This window comes from Marmota monax, unplaced genomic scaffold, assembly GCF_021218885.2.
Source record: "Marmota monax isolate L192 unplaced genomic scaffold, Marmota_monax_Labrador192_F-V1.1 WCK01_AAM20220418_F8-fsc00025, whole genome shotgun sequence".
Lineage (NCBI taxonomy): Eukaryota > Metazoa > Chordata > Mammalia > Rodentia > Sciuridae > Marmota > Marmota monax.
This window is the reverse complement of record NW_026691950.1, coordinates 12,362,750-12,380,016: the sequence shown is the minus strand read 5'-3', so window position 1 is coordinate 12,380,016 and position 17,267 is coordinate 12,362,750. Positions and strand designations below refer to the sequence as shown.

The 17,267-nt window shown below is 39.1% G+C and overlaps 1 long non-coding RNA gene across 3 annotated transcripts in view; it reads left to right on the top strand.

Annotated features, from left to right (window-relative positions):
• Positions 1 to 4,863: 4,863 nt before the first annotated feature.
• Positions 4,864 to 17,267, top strand: part of LOC124106057 (uncharacterized) — a 34,438-nt gene continuing 22,034 nt past the window's right edge. The window contains exons 1-3 of one of the 3 annotated variants that reach the window (XR_009228623.1): positions 4,864 to 4,939; positions 12,496 to 13,449; positions 16,210 to 16,388. This is a non-coding gene — a long non-coding RNA (uncharacterized LOC124106057). Of the gene's footprint in view, positions 4,940 to 12,364; positions 13,450 to 16,209; positions 16,389 to 17,267 lie in introns of those variants that run through there. The other 2 variants (XR_009228628.1, XR_009228634.1) reach the window with 2 other exon arrangements.

Here is a 17,267-nt window from a genome sequence, read left to right as displayed (position 1 = left end):
GCCCAGTTCACCTGGAGTGATCCTGACTGGTTTAGTCGTGTGTTGTGACCCCGCTCTGTTTTAATTATTGTAACTTTGTAGGAAGCCTTGAAGTCTGGAAATGTCAGTCCTCCAACTTTCCTTCTCCTTCAGTATGGAGCTGGCTAGTCTGAATCTTTTGTGTCTCCAAAATATCCTTTAGACTCTGTGTGAATTTTGAATTTTGTAGATCAAGTTGGACAGGACTGGCCTCTTGATAATATTGAGTCTTCTTATCCATGAACATGAAATGTCTCTCCGCTTTTTTAGTTCTTCTTTGATATTTTTTACCAGAGTTTTCCTCACATATACCTTGTTCACATTTTGTAATATTTATACTTAAGTATGTCACTGTTAAGTGTGATGATAGTTGTATAGGTGTTGGATTTTTCAAACACTTTTCTTCTGCATTTATTAATATAGTCAAGTGATTTTTTTTATGTGATGGCTTACATTAATCGATTTTTGAGCACTGAACTAGTGTGAATACTGGGAATAATTTCACCTGATCACATAGTATACTTCATATTCATTGTTGGGTTTGATTTGCTAATGTTTTTATTGAGGATTTCTGCATTTATGTTCATGAGAGATGTTGGCTTTTAGTTTTCTTTTCTTGTAATGTTTTCCTCTGGTTTTGGTATCAACTCATAGAATGAGTTAAAAAGTATTACCTCTGTTTCTATCTTCTGAAATAGACTCTATAAAATTGATATAATTTCTTTCTCAAATGTATTAGTCAAGGTTCTCGAGAGGAACAGAATCAACAGGAGGTATGATTATAAGAAGGGGATTTATTAGATTGGCTTACATGACCAGAAGCTGGATAGTCCACAGTGGCCATCTGCAGGCTGGAGAGCTGGAGGAACCAGTAGCTGTGCAGTCCAAGAGGATGAAGTCCCACAACAAGAGGGATCAATAGTGCTACCCCAGTCCAAGACCCAGGGTTCTGGAAGCTCCCTGGAGAATCACTGGTAGAGTCTGCTTTGGAAGAGTGAAGAAGTGAGAGACTAACCACCTCTCGCAATTGCAGCAGCAATCAAGAAACCCTTCAAGAAGCATCAAGCTTGCATCTGCTGCAGCTTTCTTGTTCTTCCAACTTTCTTCCATCCAAGCCTCCAACCTATTGGATGGTGCTGCCCATGCTTAGGGAGGGTGTCTACTTCAATTGGTTATCACATAAGGCCAATCATTCCTAGACCCACCCAGAAGCCTCTTAATCTTTGGTATCTCATGATCCAATCAAGTTGACAATTCAAATCTACCATTACTTTGAGTGTTTGGTGCATAATTTACTAGTGGATCTAGTGATTTTAATTTTAAAAGCTTATTAGTTATTGATTCAATTTCTTTGCAGATATATTCAGACTCTCAATTCTTGTTTGATTTTGGCAGGCTGTGCTTCTCAAGAAATCAGTCTGCTTTATCTAGGTTATTAAACTGTGAATATAGAGATCTTTATAGGGTTTTGTTATCCTTTTAATGTCTATGAGATCTATGATGATGTCCCATTTTTCAATTCCAATATTTTTAATTTTTGTCTTCTTAAAATTTTCCTAGACTAGTAAGAGGTTTATAAATTTTACTGGTCTTTTCAAAGAGCCAGATTTTGTTTCTGTAATTTTCTTTGTTGATTTTTCTGTTTTCCATTTCACTGCTTTCTGCTCTAATTTTCTTCTTATTTTTTTTTCTTTTTACTTTAGATTTAAATTACATTTCTTTTTTTCTAGTTTTCTAAGGAGGAGACTAAGATTTCTTCTTTTCTAATATGTGCACTTAATACTTTAAATTTCTCTTTAAATATTATTTTCACTGCATTCCACAAGTTTTAACTTGTATTTTCATTTTTATTTAATTCAAAATATTTTAAATATGTATAAAAGCATACCAAATTAAATACACTGTTGCTATTATTATTTTGGACAGACTGTTTTCTGTTAGATCAATTAAGAGTAAAAAAATAAGGTTTTTGTTTTGCCTTCACTCATTCTTTCAATGATGCTTTTCTTTTCTTCACACAATTCTGAGTTTCTGACAAGTAATAACATTCCTTCTTTTTGAAAAACTTCTTTTAACATTTATTATACGGCAGATTAACTACCAACAAATTTCATTTTTGTCTGATAAAGTCTTTATTTCTTCTTCACTTTCAAAGGATACTTTAACAAGGTATATAGTTCTAGGTTGGTGGGGTTTTTCGATCCTCTTAATACTTAAGTATTCCACTCCAGTCTGTTCTTATTTGCATGGTTCTGATAAGTCAGATCTAATTCTTATCTTTGCTCCTTTAGAGGCAAGGTGATTCTTTTCCCCTCTGATTTCTTTTTAAGTTTTTTTTCTTTCTTTTTCTCTTTTTAAAAAAACTTTATTATTATTATTTTACATGACAGTATATTTTGAAACATTATACACACATAATAAATAAAACTTGTTCCAATTAAGATCCCATTATTGTGGTTGTACATGATGTGGAGTTTCACTGGTCATGTATTTATATATGAGGATAGGAAAGATATGTCTGATTTATTCTACTGTCTTTCCTATTATGTCCCTCCTCCCTTCCCTTCATTCCCCTTTTTCTAGCCTGATGAACTTCTAATCTTTCCCTTCCTTGTTGTGGGTTAGCATCCACATATAAGAGAGAACATTCTGTCTTTAGTTTTGGGGACTGGCTTATTTCCCTTAGCATAATATTCTCCAGTTCCATCCATTTACTAGCAAATGCCATAATTTCATTCTTCTTTATGGCTAAATACTATTCCACTGTATATGTATACCACATTTTCCTTATATATTTCCCTGTGGTAGGAGACCTAGGTTGTTTCCATAGTTTGGCTATTGTGAATTGAGTTGCTATAAACAATGAAGTGGCTTCATCACTATAATATGCTGATTTTAAGTACTTTGGATATAAACCAAGGAATGGGATAACAGGGTCAAATGGTGGTTCCATTCCCAGCTTTTTGAAGGAATCTCCATACTGCTTTCTAAGTGGTCACACCAATTTACAGTCCCACCAGCAATGTATATAAGTGAATATATTTTCCCATATCCTTGCCAACATTTATTGTTGCTTATATGCTTGATAATTGCCATTCTGACTGGGGTAAGATGGAATCTCAGTGTAGTTTTGATTTGCATTTCTCTAACTGCTAGAGATGTTGAATATTTTTCATATATTTATTAACCTTCTGTATTTCTTCTTCTGTGAAGTGCATGTTCAGTTCCTTTGTCCATTTATTGATTGAGTTGTTTTTTGTTTTAAGTTTTTTGAGTTCTTTGTATGTCCTAGAGATTAATGCTCCATCTGAGATAAAGGTGGTAAAGAGTTTCTCCCACTCTGTAGGCTCTCTCTTCATATTTTTGTTTGTTTCCTTTGCTGTGAAGAAGCTTTGTGATTTGATACCATCTCATTGATTGATTCTTGATTTTGTTTCTTGCACTTTCGGAGTCATATTGAAGAAGTTGGTTCCTAAGCCAACATGGTGGAGATTTGGACCTTTTTTTCTTTATCTTTGATTTTTCTGAAATTTGAAAGAGATATGCTTAGGTGTAGTTGTTTGGACTCTTGTTTTCCTGGGATTCCTGATCAATAGTTTGAAATCTGACCTTAATTTGGGGGAAATTTTCAGTCATTAATGTTTCAAACATTGCTTCTGTTCTTTTCTTTCTCTTTTTCTTCTAGTATTCCCATTATATATGTATTATACCTTTTGTAATTATCGCATAGTTCTTAAATGTTATGTTCCAGTTTATTTTCTTTGCTTCTCCATTTTGTAAGCTCCTATTGTTATGTCCTTAAGCTCAGAGATTCTTTCCTGAGCCATTTCCAGTATACAAATGATCCCATTAAATAAATTTGTTACTTCTATTACAGTGTTTTTGATTTCTAGTATTTTGAGGGGATTGAATCCAGGGGCACTTAGCCACTGAGCTACATCCCCAGCCCTTTTTATATTTTATTTAGAGATAGGATCTTGCTGAGTTGCTTAGGGCCTTGCTAAGTTGCTGAGGCTGACTTTGAATTTGAGCTCCCTCTGCCTCAGCCTCCCAAGATGCTGGGATTACAGGCATGTGCCACTGTGCCCGGCTCTAGTATTTCTTTTTTGATTCTTTCTTGGGATTTCCATCTCTCTGCTTAAATTATATATCTGTCCTTGCGTATCATCTACTTTTCCATTAAAGCTCTTAGCATATTAATTGTAGTTTAAAAAAGATTTCTGATCTAATAATCCCAACATTCTTGCAATATCTGACTCTAGTTTGAATGCTTTTCAGTCTCTTCAAACTATGTTTTCTGCTCCTTCTATGACATCTATTTTACTGTTGTTGTTTTTGAAGGTGCATATATTGTACTGAGTAAATGGAATTGTATAGAAAGCTCTTTAGTAATGTTTTGGTAAATCTCATAATTAGGTTCCAGACTTTTGGTGTGCCTGTGTCTCTGGGCTGCAAACTTTATCTGTACTTCTTAGCTTTGTGCCTTGGGTTTAGGTTTAGGTTTAGGAGATGGCTTGAGGGAACTGAAGTTGGGTACTTCTCTTACCCCATGTGAAAGGCTGGAGTTGGGTATTTCTCTTCCTCTTGGTAAAACTCTTAAAATTCTAGCAGATTAGGCTCTGGTAAAATAATTTCTCTTGAGAGCAAGCCTTGTTGTGAAGAACAGAATGCTCTGGCATATTTCAAATTTGTTTCTTTCCCTTTCCCCCTGCCAGAAGCACTGAGGAATTTTTCTCTGATATTTATTCTGAGGACCTGGTAAAGCTTTTGGAGTAAAACCCACAAAAATGTGGGAGTCCTCCTGTGACTGGGTCTGCCCAGAAGGGTTCACAGAGTCTCTAGCAACTAATCAATTCCATTTTTGGTTTTCCTCCCCTAGCACTGGTTCTAAGGTGGTCACTGCTCAGGAGTTTCTGCTCTGGTAAGTGGTTCTTTCTGTATTTGCCTGTCTTTCCAATTTTAGGGACATAGATCTGTCCTATGTCCTCACTTCTCTGATGAAGAATTGAAAAAAGAATTGCTGAATTTACAATTTGCTCAGTTTTTTACTGGTAAAACAGAGTGATGGCCTCTAAGGTCCTTAAACATTGGACTGGAAACTGGAAGCCTCCATTTTTCTCACTGTTTTTTTTTTTTTTTCCATCCTGCATCTCCAAGTTTCTATATGGATATTTTTTATGCTGAAAAATTATCACTAACATTTATTATGGTGTAGGTCTATTGCAGTGAATTTTCTTAGCTTCTGTCATCTGAAAATATCTTTCTTTTATCTTGATTTTTGAAGAATTTTTAGTTGGATACAGAATTCTGTGGTGACAGTATTGTTTCCTTTAAAGATGTTCCATTGTCTTGTGTCATGTTTTCTGATTTTCAGTTTCCAGTATGCAGCCAGCCATCATTCATATCATTGTCCCTGGCATATATGTCATTATTGAGGAGACTGCTATTAAGATGTTCTTTCAGTTTATTTTCATTGATTTGACTATCATATGTCTAGGAGTGGTTTTCTCAGATTGATGTTTTCATTAAATTTGCAAATTTTCAATCATTATTTCCTCTCCAAACTTTTTTTTCTACTTGATTCTCTATCTCCTCCACTCCTGGGACTCAATGCATGGATGTTATAAACTTGATATTATTTTATGATCATTGATAATGTATTCATTTTTCTCTTTCTTTCAGCTTGAATATTTCTGTCACTTGCTCTTCCCATTCACTGCTCCTTTCTTCTGTGATGTTCTTAAGCCCCAGATAGCTTAGATATTATATTTTTTAGTTCTATATTTTCTGCTTGGTTTTGTTTAGTGTTTGAATAATTCTTTTGAAATAATCCATTTCTTTATCTACTATATCCATAATTTTCTATAAGTTCATTAACACTATTTATAAAAGTTGTTTTACACACCCAATCTGGCAATTCCAAAAACTCAGGTCTTCTTTGAATCTGTTTCTATTGACTGTTTCTACATCCTAATTAGAAGTATAAGTTCTCCTGTGTTATTTCTAAAAAGTGCGAGTTCTCCCAGGATGCAAGTTTCTCACTGGTGTAGAAAAAACTCTGACAAGTTTGAAATGTCAGTTTTAGGGGGCAGTGTTCTGTGTCCTCACTAGATGCCTCTATTTTTTTGGCATAGAACTTACCAAGGAAGTGAAACAGTAAGTCCAGAGATGCTGGAGGTACTTGGGTGACTCTAGAAGTCTGAACAATTTTGGATATTAAATGCAGGAAAATTTTCAGGGTTTAATTCTATAACCTACCTTCTCTCTATATACACATTTAATTGATGATCCTCTCCATTCCTATGGCTTTAGATACTTCTACATACTGTCAAAATCAAATCCATTGCTATAATCCAAACCTTTCTCCTGTGTTCCAACTATATACGTTTCCATTTGGAGGTTCTAAAGTTGCTTGCAACTGAGCATGTTGAAAATTTAAGAAATATACACAGTCTTTCTCTTTTTCTCTCTTACCCTTTCTATTTTCTGCTAGACTTTAGCATTTCATAATAAAAGTTTTTAAAATATTTTATTATTGTATATGTAACTTTTATGTTTATTAAAAATATTTGGGTACCAATATTAGATTCCTAAGGTATCATTTGTTAAATCATCCAACAACAAGATAAAATATTCACTTCCAATATCCATGCTCTTCTTCTACTTTACATTTTAAATGAGTATAGCAAAAAATATTTAATGTTTGTCTCAAAACTGTCCCCAAGAAATGGCAAGTTGTACCCCTAGAAAAGTTCTCATCTTTACTTCACTAGACCATCCAGTTGTGTCCCTTGGAAGGCCAGCTGCTAGGGACCAGTCTCAGGCTGTACCTTGTCTCCAGAACTGGGCTTACAGTTGAACTTTATTTTTCAATAGGTCAATACTATAGTTGAAAAGGCAGAAAAAACATAAAATATGAAGTCAGGGAGATGTGTATTAAAATTCCAACTCCAAAATCCATTAGTTGGTGCTCTGGTTTCAAAGTAGTTTGTCCTCTCTGAACTCATGTTGAGACTTAGTCCCCAGTGGAACAGAGTGTCAAGAGGGAATGAGAGTCTTAGGAGATCATTAGGTCCTTAAGAGCGTTTCATGCCTTGCTCATGGGAGTGGCTTCTCCTTACAGAGCAAGTCTGGCCCTCAGCCCTCATCTCCTCTGCATACTCTTGCCCTTCCTCTTTCCCACCATGATATGATGCAGTGTGAGATGCTCACCAGATGCAGCCACCCACTTCCAGATCTGTGAGCCTCTGAAACTTCGAGCTAAATAAACTTCTTTCCTTTATAAATTATCCAGTCTCAGATATTGTGTTAAAGCAACAGCAAATGTACTAAGAGAGTTGAGTAAGCTTAGATAATTCTGGCCTTTCCTTTCCTGAAAAAAGTGGAAATAATGGTACCTTCCTTGCATGATTGCTGTACTAAATAAGAATACTCCAGTATCTGATATATAGTTGGTGCCTTCTAAATGCTAATTTCTTCCCTACTCCTTTTCATTCCAACCTCAAGGAAGTTATGGGAAACAGTGGTAAAAATCATCAAGTAAAGCCACAAAAACAGAGTGAAAGGAAGGTCTATAGAAAAAAAGAAAGATATCTGGAAGTGAATATTGTGCATGTTTGTGTTTTCATTGTCCCCCCTTTTTTTAATCCTAGTTTGTATAGGAAGAGAGAAGAAAACTAGATTTTTTTTTTTTTTTGCTAAGGCTGATCACTTTCCACTGAATCCAAGTGTTTTGCAAAATTTCCCCCAGCAGAGAACAGCATCTTACCCCTACTTTTCCATAGCCTCACTGGAGCTTGCACGGGGTAGGGTGGGGGCGTTGTTCTCTGTGGGGAACATTTCTTTCTGGAGGCATCTTTCCTACTGGTAGACCTTGGGAGCTCATGGAAAAATCTATCAACTGACCCTGGGAGAACAGCACCTCAGGCCTTTCTCAGATCTGTAGCACCTACTTTCTACAGAAAAAGAGAGGCTATCTGAAGAAGGTGAATTTGGAATCTGAAAGTAAAGAATTCTTTATTATTATATTCATGAGATTTCTTGCCCCCAGTGGTTTACATGGAAATTTGAGAACAACACTGCCCTTCGGAAAGTGACTTCAGGATTCCACATGTCTTTTGACATTGAGATATAAAATGAAGTAGTGGTGTGCTGGAAAGATGACTCTCTAGAGGGGGGACAGCCTCATCCGTATCAGCTGTTGAATCTGTGGTGTCATACTGCCACTGGGGCCAATTACAAGCCTCTAGCGTGACTTTGGTGAGCATGGAGTTGGAAAGGGCCATGATAAGCAGCCCTCTTGACCCAGGCAATCTGGCTCCAGCACAACACTGAGCTTGAGGTTCATGTTTGTGGATCATAGTTATTGGCAAATTCAGCACTTGTTGAAAATAGACATCATCAAGTTCTAGAATTCACTGCTTCTCATTTCTATGGTCTGCATCTTGGCCATTGTTTCTCCAGCTTTTTGAAGCAGCCCAGAAAATCTCACCGCTACAGACCCCAGACCCTTTGACTTAATGAAGATTGATGTCTTCATTAGATTTTGAAAAGGAATGCTTGGACAGTTTATTACCTGGTTGTTGGTGCCTAGTACTCTCTGTTCCATTGCCCATCTCCCCCACCTCCTGTGACACATTCCTGAAAATGCTCCAGGAAAAAAATGTTACAGTCTTGGCAGATCAGCCTCTCTGATTGTGCAATGTCCTTCCTGAGAAACCCCATTCTCCAAAGGCAGCCATTCTGGAACAGGATGGAGAAATGGGGGGCAGGTTGGCTCCCCAGAGGGCAGCACGGGAGGCAGATGGCAATGGACAGGGACAGAATAAATTTATGGTAAATGGCATCTGTGGGTCTCTCACCAGCTCATAGCTTTAGAAAAACTATCAAAAGGTTCATTGGAAAGAAGAAGATGAAGAGCGGACTCTTCCAACTATACCACTTTTAATTCTTTTTGTCTCTTACAAGGCAAATTCACAAATATTATCTTGCTTGTTCCTCACAATAGACTGGTGAGACAGTATAATATTGTTTCTCTACAAACTGTATCAATACGTTATAAAATATACTCATGTAATGTACAATGTAAATATTAATAATGGATAATAAATATTAGCATTTCCTCTTTACAGATGAAGACAGCAAGACTCAAAGAAGAGAAATGACTTGTGTAGGGCCACACAAATGTTAATGACAGGGAGGAACTTGAACTCCATTTGTCCCATGCCAGGGTAGAGCATTCCCTATATCACACTGAAGCGTAAGTGTGGCGATTATAGAAGGCTCCCCTCAGCCCCAGTTATTTAATCCCACATGCTAGGTGGAACCAAAACTGCCAGAACTTTTAAACAAGTCTGAAGTGATCCTCTGGAAGGTTCCATGAGCTCCTGGGCAGAAGAGATTCCTTGAGGAGTAGCCAGCAACACCTCACTTACCTGTTAAGGTTGACACAGAAGGAGATATTTTGTAAAAATAAAATATCTATATCATTGTTCACACACCTCAAGCTTCCAAATTTCAAATGAAATATTTACAAATTACATTGCATATCACCCTGTGTTCCTACACTTAGAATGTCCAATACAGCTTACCCAACCTTTTGTTGTAAAATCATCGTAGACTTCATCTTTAGCTCACAGTCCTCGGGGCTCTGCCCACAGGCTTCCAGACTGCTGTGCCTCTTGGCTCCTGGCTTTGTTCTGCTCCTGTTGGTGCACTTACCTTCCAGGGTCTCTGCCCCTCTTCTATCTTGCTGATGCTAATCTGTTCAGGAGTGAGGAACTAATCCAGATAACTTGTCGATTAGATTGGCTAAGCTGGAGGAGGTGGGTTTGAAATAAAATCTTGGATAACTCTTCTAGACTTTCTAACATCTTCTGGATGTGTGGTGGGGCTATGGCTGTGTTGCTCAGATGGCTTTACCAGAAGGGCGCCTGCCTTGCTCAGTTGCCATGAATGTTGGTGAGCAATAACCTCTATCTCCACTGAAGACTTCCCTGAGCCTCCAGAAGCTGCTCCCCTTGAAATTCCCCAAGGTTATCTCCTCACTTGTGGGCGTGGCTTATAGCCAACTACTAATATGGAGGCGTAAAAGCACACAGGCCTCTTCCCTCAAGGTGGGACAATTCTGGAGGCTCTCCTTGTTCCTTAGCTTCCCATGGGATCAGGCAGGGACTTATCTGCAACTAAATCTGTGTGTTGGTTTTGCTTGTCCCCTGTCCTGTCTTGCTTCCCTTAGCCCCTTCTTCTTTTTTTTAACATTTTAAAAAATATTTTTTTAGTTGAAGTTGACACAATATCTTTATTTATTTTTATGTGGTGCTGATGATCGAACCCAGGGCCTCACACATATGAGGCAGGCTCTCTACCAATGAGCTACAGCCTCAGCCCTTGCCCTCAGCCCCTTCTAGGTTTCACTTGTGAGCACTTTCAGAAGACTCTCAGCTTCTAATTCCAGGGACTCCAACCTACAAGGAGGCTTCCCCTGTTTCCCCTCCCCATATTTCCATATTCTTGCTATATTGGAGAGATAAGACAGCAAAAGAACACTGTTCTCTTCCCTTTCTTTTACCCCAACTCTACATCAACAAAGGAAAGAAATGTAATCATGAAAGAAATAATGCATGATGACACCAAAAAAAAAAATCATTTGCAAAAGATATATAAGAAATTTAATTATTTGTCAAACCTTGACTTAAAACTTACCGAAAGAGCCACTGTAGTCAGATCTGAGGGTATAGATGAAACAGATACACTCACATCCTCTCCCCCTTTGGAGAAGCTCACAGTCTGATGAGGTAACCAAGTGAGTAGGACAATTACCCTACCTTGCCATCAATGCTGTCATTGAAATCCGAATGCATTCGTTCATTGAAGAAATATTTTAAACATCCACTAAGTGTTTAACTGTGGGAATATAAACAATGCAGAACAAATAACTGCACAGCTTAAAGTCTGAGACATGAGAGCTTTTCCTTCAGCAATGATCCTGGTGGAGTTGAAGAAGGTTGGGGAAGGTGTTTGGATTGAAGGGCAATGTCTTAAAAGAGCGAGGTGTTTGTGGGGACCTGGGGAAAGTTTATCACAGCAAGAGATAAGGAGAAAGCAGAGAAAAAGGCCAGGATGGATATGCAGAGCTTTATCTGCCAGGCTGAGAAGTTTAGGTTTTATCCTGTAGGTAATTTGGAGCCAGGAATGTGGCTCAGGCCACTTCAGTAGGAGCACGACTATCATCTGCAGGGTAAAGAAGGGAAAGGATTGGATGCAGCTGGGTGGACAGCTGACTTTTGCATGTAATGCACAAACTACACAATGGCATAAGACAGCGCTAATGACCTGTGACATCGTAGCTTAGTTATATCATCAGTGCACCAATACGTGTGTCTTTCAGGAGGACAATGCAGAATTAAGTTAATTAAGTTCTTACTCTTGAGATTTTGATTTGAAAAAGAACCTAAAAATTCTCCTGCTGAGCACTCCCTATGTTTGAGGTGTGTAGCTAACCAGATATGACTTAATAGGTCCAGAAACATCCAAGAGGATCTCTGTCCCCAGGTCTTACATGTTGTCACGAATATCTGAGAAGCCATCATTGCAGATTCATCCCTTGTAACTCATCATCCTCTCATCCAGCCTGGGAGATGAGATTTCAAATTTGGGTAGGAGGGGAGTGGAAAGATTATGAGAGAGATTATGAGTTCACTGTGGCACAGAAGAGGTGGAAATAGTTGCCATGGGAAGAGAGCTGGGAGGAGGGAAGAGGCTTGAGGGAGGGAATAAACCTTCATGATCTTTCTTTCTTTCACAGTATTGCAGGGAGCAGGTGCCGTCTGATCAAATTCAGTTAAATAACACAGTACCAAGTATTCTGATTATTTGATGATTACAAGGAAAATATAATTTCCCCATATATAGATGAATTCCTTCCATTGCTTACATTTTCCCTAGTAATAATAAAAAACAGCAACAACAATAAACATGGTTTAGATAGTTATTACATGCCTGACAGTAGGCTAAGATTTCTTCCTGTATTTATCTCATTTCATTGTCCCCCCCAAATGACAACAGAAGTATTAGCACTAATTAATCACTATGGAGAAGGAAAGTCATGTGTTCAGAGTTACATAACTTGTTGAGAATGCATGGCTGGAGAAAGACATACCCAGGTCATTCCACTCTGTTCCACTACCAATGCTTCAACTATTGCCTATGTGACATCCCAAGTATGGCTGTTGCTCCTTCCTCCACCATTTCCAAACCTTTTCACCCATGTCAAGTTGCCTTCATTCACTTTAACATTACCGACCACCTCTCAGGTGGGTTGTACCCTTATCCTCCGTGTAGCTTTCTAGCTGATTTCTACCTTCTTTTAATACTTTCGTGCCTTTAAGGTAGGCAATAAATTTTCTCATGAATAGATAGATCTGTATGTTTTGCTAAAGTTTTTCAGTGACTTTTGTTTTGTTTTCTCTCCCAAAGGTTTTAGGTGATTGCTGAGTAGGGATCAAATCTTCGGTCCTTATCTCCTCAACTGCACCCACAGTGTTGGGTTGGAGGCAGGAAGCCCCTGACTCTTAGCCCCTGACATGGCCGAGATGCGCCCCCCTCAGAGGCCGCATTCGTAGGAAGAAGAAATGCATGTGTGGATCTGATAAGGTCCCAGTGATATCTGGAGAAGATGTCCTATTAGTGAGGATCAGCGATGTTTACCATTTCAGTGCACAGAAGCAAGCCAAGATAACAGTCGGAGAGTCTGTGGACAGAAGTTCATGGAGATCACTGCTTGACAGGTCAGGGTAAAGGTCTCTTTCTTTCAAAATATGTGAAGGGTCAGGAAACGTGTGTACCAGGTGTTTTGTGTTCATGGCTGCCTGGGAAAGATAATTCTGTCTGCTCGATAAGAACATTGTGCTCCACACATCAGGTTGTTTTTTCCAACAGCTATTTTCTGCCTATAAAAATGAGCGCTGCTGGCTCCCAACTTCTTTCCACAAATCCCTCTGGCTACAAACAATAACAAAAGGTATCTTATATTTATACAAAGCTGTCCTCGGAAAAGCTCAAGGACCTGAACGAAGCTTTTTTTTTTTTTTTTTTTTTTTTAATATAAGGAGCTCTTGTATAATCCCCTAGGGGGAAAGGAGCAGAGTGTGACAATTGTCACTCCCAGCGAACAAAACCGAAAACTGAGTTCCCACCACACGCCACAGCGAAGGGCACCCCCGGCACAGGAAGTCCGTTTTCCCTACTTCCGGCCCAGGGTTCTGCACTCGGCGCAGCACCGCCTCGTTAGAAACCCCGGATGATCTGGAAACCCAGAGGAGACCACTAGCAAAGAAAGATGGGGAGAGAAAATTCCCACCGCCTGAAGTGACTGTCTCACAGCCTTCAGTGACTCTTGTTCTCACTGATCAGGATTCTGCAACCCCTGGAGTGAGTGTCCTTCTTGTCCTCTGTAGGAGTGACCCCGGGGAGAATTTTAATCACCCTCATTAGGCGTGACAGCTGATTCCTAGTAGACTCCAGAAGCCTGGATGGTCTGGCAAAGAAGAGCCATCTGAGCAAAGGGCATTCTGTAAATATTTATTACACACTTGGATACAACTATGAGTAAGGCATAAGCCCTGCAGCCAGTAAGTGCATCATCCAGCCGGGGGATAAACACAGGATGAAGGGAGATCTGATTGCTACATGAATGCAGTGGAAGGGCAGTTACTTTTGACTATGAATTTGAGTTAGGAGTCCCTGGGGCTTGGAGGGGAGATTTCAGTGGGGCTGGAGGGATTAATGAGAATGGTTTTAAGGGATCTGTTCTACATTTCATGGAGGTGGTAGCTCTGTATTTAAACCACCTGGGGAGCTCTTCGAAAACCCTACCCCTAAATATTCTGATTAAATTGATTTGATGTAGCCTGGGCATTGGTAATGTTACAGAGCTCTCCAGTTTATTTTTTCTGAACAACCAAAGTAGAAAATCAAAGAGAGTGTGGGCTTTGGAATGAGACAATTCTGTTCTAGCATCCTGTGACCTTGGGGCACTGCCCATTGTGGGGTGATGTGTGTCTCCAATGATTTCAATGTTTCTTCCTACTTCTGTTGATCTCTAAAGAAACTCTGCCACGAGAAATCTCTCTTCTTTTAAAAATTGCCCTTGACTTAAAAACCCTGCACTGGGAGCCAAGAAACCTGGGTTCTATCTCTGGACTGCTGCTGGGGTGCGGCTCAGCTTGCACATCATGTGTGGAGATAGAGCAGACACTTAGGATTATTATTTGCAAGACACTGTGCTAGGTACTCAACACATCTCTGAGCCTCAATTTCTGCGTGTTGGTGTTTACAGACCAGTATCTGTACGTTGTAAAGCACAAGAGATATAAAATACAGTAGAATAATGAAGTGCACTGCAGAGGACAAGGACATGTATCACAAAGTAAACTTGTGTTTCAGTTATATAGGTATGTGTATGAAATCATGATGCAAAATGTATTTCGTGTTGTGATTTATAAGATAAAAAGTTTGAGATGCTGTTTTTGGCAGTGCATATACTAAAATTGGACCAAGACAGGGAAGGTTACAGTCCACTGTGCACACAAACTCATCAAGTATTCTATATAATTTTATGTTATATTTTTTAACCACAAAAATAAGAAATAAAGTTTGAGGAACATGGAATAATATTGCTCTACAGGAACCCCTTCCTTCTGATCTATTGTTCCTGACTACTCCAGCCTTCTGTGAGCTTGCCATTTTTGGATTTCTGTTAGTTACTGGAGAGTCCTTTTGGTTAAAAGCACCCTTCTGTGTTATCTTGGTCTATGTTTGAGTGAAAATTTTTCACATATATTGAATGACTTATTAGACAATGTACACCATCTCCCTCACATTAGGTTTCTGATGTGGATGATCCCATCCAGGACACATAAGAATTAAAAGATTAAATGAAATGTTGCAGGCAAAACTTAGCACAATCACATTGTTCTAAAAAGGAGCTCAGTGCATCATAAAAATTGTTACCCAACTTTCAACCTGACCAGATCTGTACAGTCTGTAATTTGATGCAGACCAAATTACAAAATCATAAATACTTTATGCTTACCTGATTGGAAAAAAACAAGGATTCCAGCCTCAAGCAGACCCTAATGTTGAAGAACAACCATTCTCTGCTGGCATGCCCCATTACCATGCAGGTGCTGGAAAGAGTCAGGGTACTAGGAGCGTGTCCTCCACCCACTCATCCCTTTCGGCCCTTTCCCATGACATGGACTGCTGGACCTGGGAAGGTCAGGCAGAAGGCAGAATATCCTGGCTACAATTTGTTCCAAGGACCAAAACAACTCTATCTCAGTGCCATCAAAATCCATAGGCAGATGGAAGCCGAGGATCAGCTGTGTTGCAAACTGGGCATCTGCCTGAAAGAACAACACAACAGAGAAATGAGAAAGAGCTGATGACCAGAACCTTGAGAAACTAGGGGTAAGATTCAGACATTAGACTAGAAATAAATGACCATCATCAAATAGTAAATGAATAAGCAACTCAGTAGGTCCTAATTGCCTCAAAAATAGGCTGGGAACCAAAGCATTGCCTTGTAAATGATTTGTTTCAGGAAATACCCACTAATCAATTACCAGGGCTTCTGTGTAATAGTTTCTCCAGATTTATAGTTGGTGATCATGTGAATTGGATCATTGATTCTAGAATGAGATAAGCAGCAGTACTGGTAACCTAATCTACTTACTCCAAGTAGCTAGAAAGAAATTAGCTGCCCTTGGTGGAAGCCAGCCAGTTACTGGGAGTGAAAAGAAATCCATTCATCATGGCAGAGTCTCACACCAGCCCAGTCCCCCTGGGGCATACAGCTCTGCTGAGAAGATGTTGATGGAGAAGGGGATAATGGTCCATAAATAGATATTTGGGAGTGGAAGGGGGAGGAAGAAGCCTCAGAAATTGTACTGGGAAAAGTGGACTTTAAGATGACAAAAATTACAAGTAATATAAGAATAATTTTCACCTAAAGAGTAGGACTGCTGAAAGTCACACTAGCTCCTAGTGTGTATGTCTGTAGTGTGTGTGTGTGTGTGTGTGTGTGTTTCTGGAAGAAAACTGGATTTGAAATTGTACAGTAAAAAGAAAAATATATGTGAGTACTGTAGCCCCATCTAAAAATATATTTCAAACACAATCATTTTTCAGGAAAGAAAAGGCAAGGATGCCTGGAAATAGCTGCATCTAATCAGCCCCCATCCCAAGCAATCAACTGAAGTCCAGGAAATTCCATATGTAACCAGAAGAATAGACTTCCTGGAGCATTTTGCCACAGTTAAGATTAGCGGAAACAGACCCCCATCAGAGCTCCTAACAAAGAACTAAAGGTGAAAAAAGTGTGGTGGGGCTGGGCTGGGAAGGTGGTGGCCCTGGGTAAGAGGGATGGAACCAAACCCCCTCCTCTGCCTTGGCTGTGCCTGTGGTCCTCAATTCTGAGACCCTCTCTGACAGCAGCCCAGAGGAGCCTTCTTCTGCAAGGAGAACGATGAAAACAAAAGTGGCCAGGGCTGAACCTACCTCCTGATTCATCCCCACAATCTTTAAAAATATAGAGTGGTTCATGATGAGAATTTTCTGGATCCTTCCCTTGCCAAAGGCCATAAAGGGATTCTCCTGCACAGAAATTCTCCTAAGAAATTTCAAGGTTCCCCTTTCATAAGAAGCTCCCTTCTTCTGTGAAGTCAAAAGACACAAAAAGCACAAACCAAACATAAAGAGATGGTAATTTCTATTTTATTAAAACAAGGAACTTTTACTTACCAAGAATACCAGGAAGAGAGTAAGAAGATCAGCCACAAACTGGGAAAATATCTTTACCTCTCAACTAACTGAAAAAGGACTGGAACCCAGAATAAAGAAGGCCTATACCCCACCGAAAAATACCCCCCAAGTGGTAAAGCAATTCACAAAGGAAATATAAATGTCTATCAACATATTAAAAGGTCATCAATTTCATTAGTAATTAAGGAGACACAAATTAAAATCATCATGAGGTATCATTTTATACCCACTACATGAACAAAAAAAAATGGAGTTGGACAATAGTAATCATTGATGAGGATGTGGATAAACAGAATCTTTTATACGGCAGTTGTGACTGTAAATTAGAATAATTTCCCAATTTCTTGGGAAGACAACTTAACATTAGATAGCACAGTAACAATGACATTTCTATGACCCAGCAATTCCACTCCTTGGTGGGTACT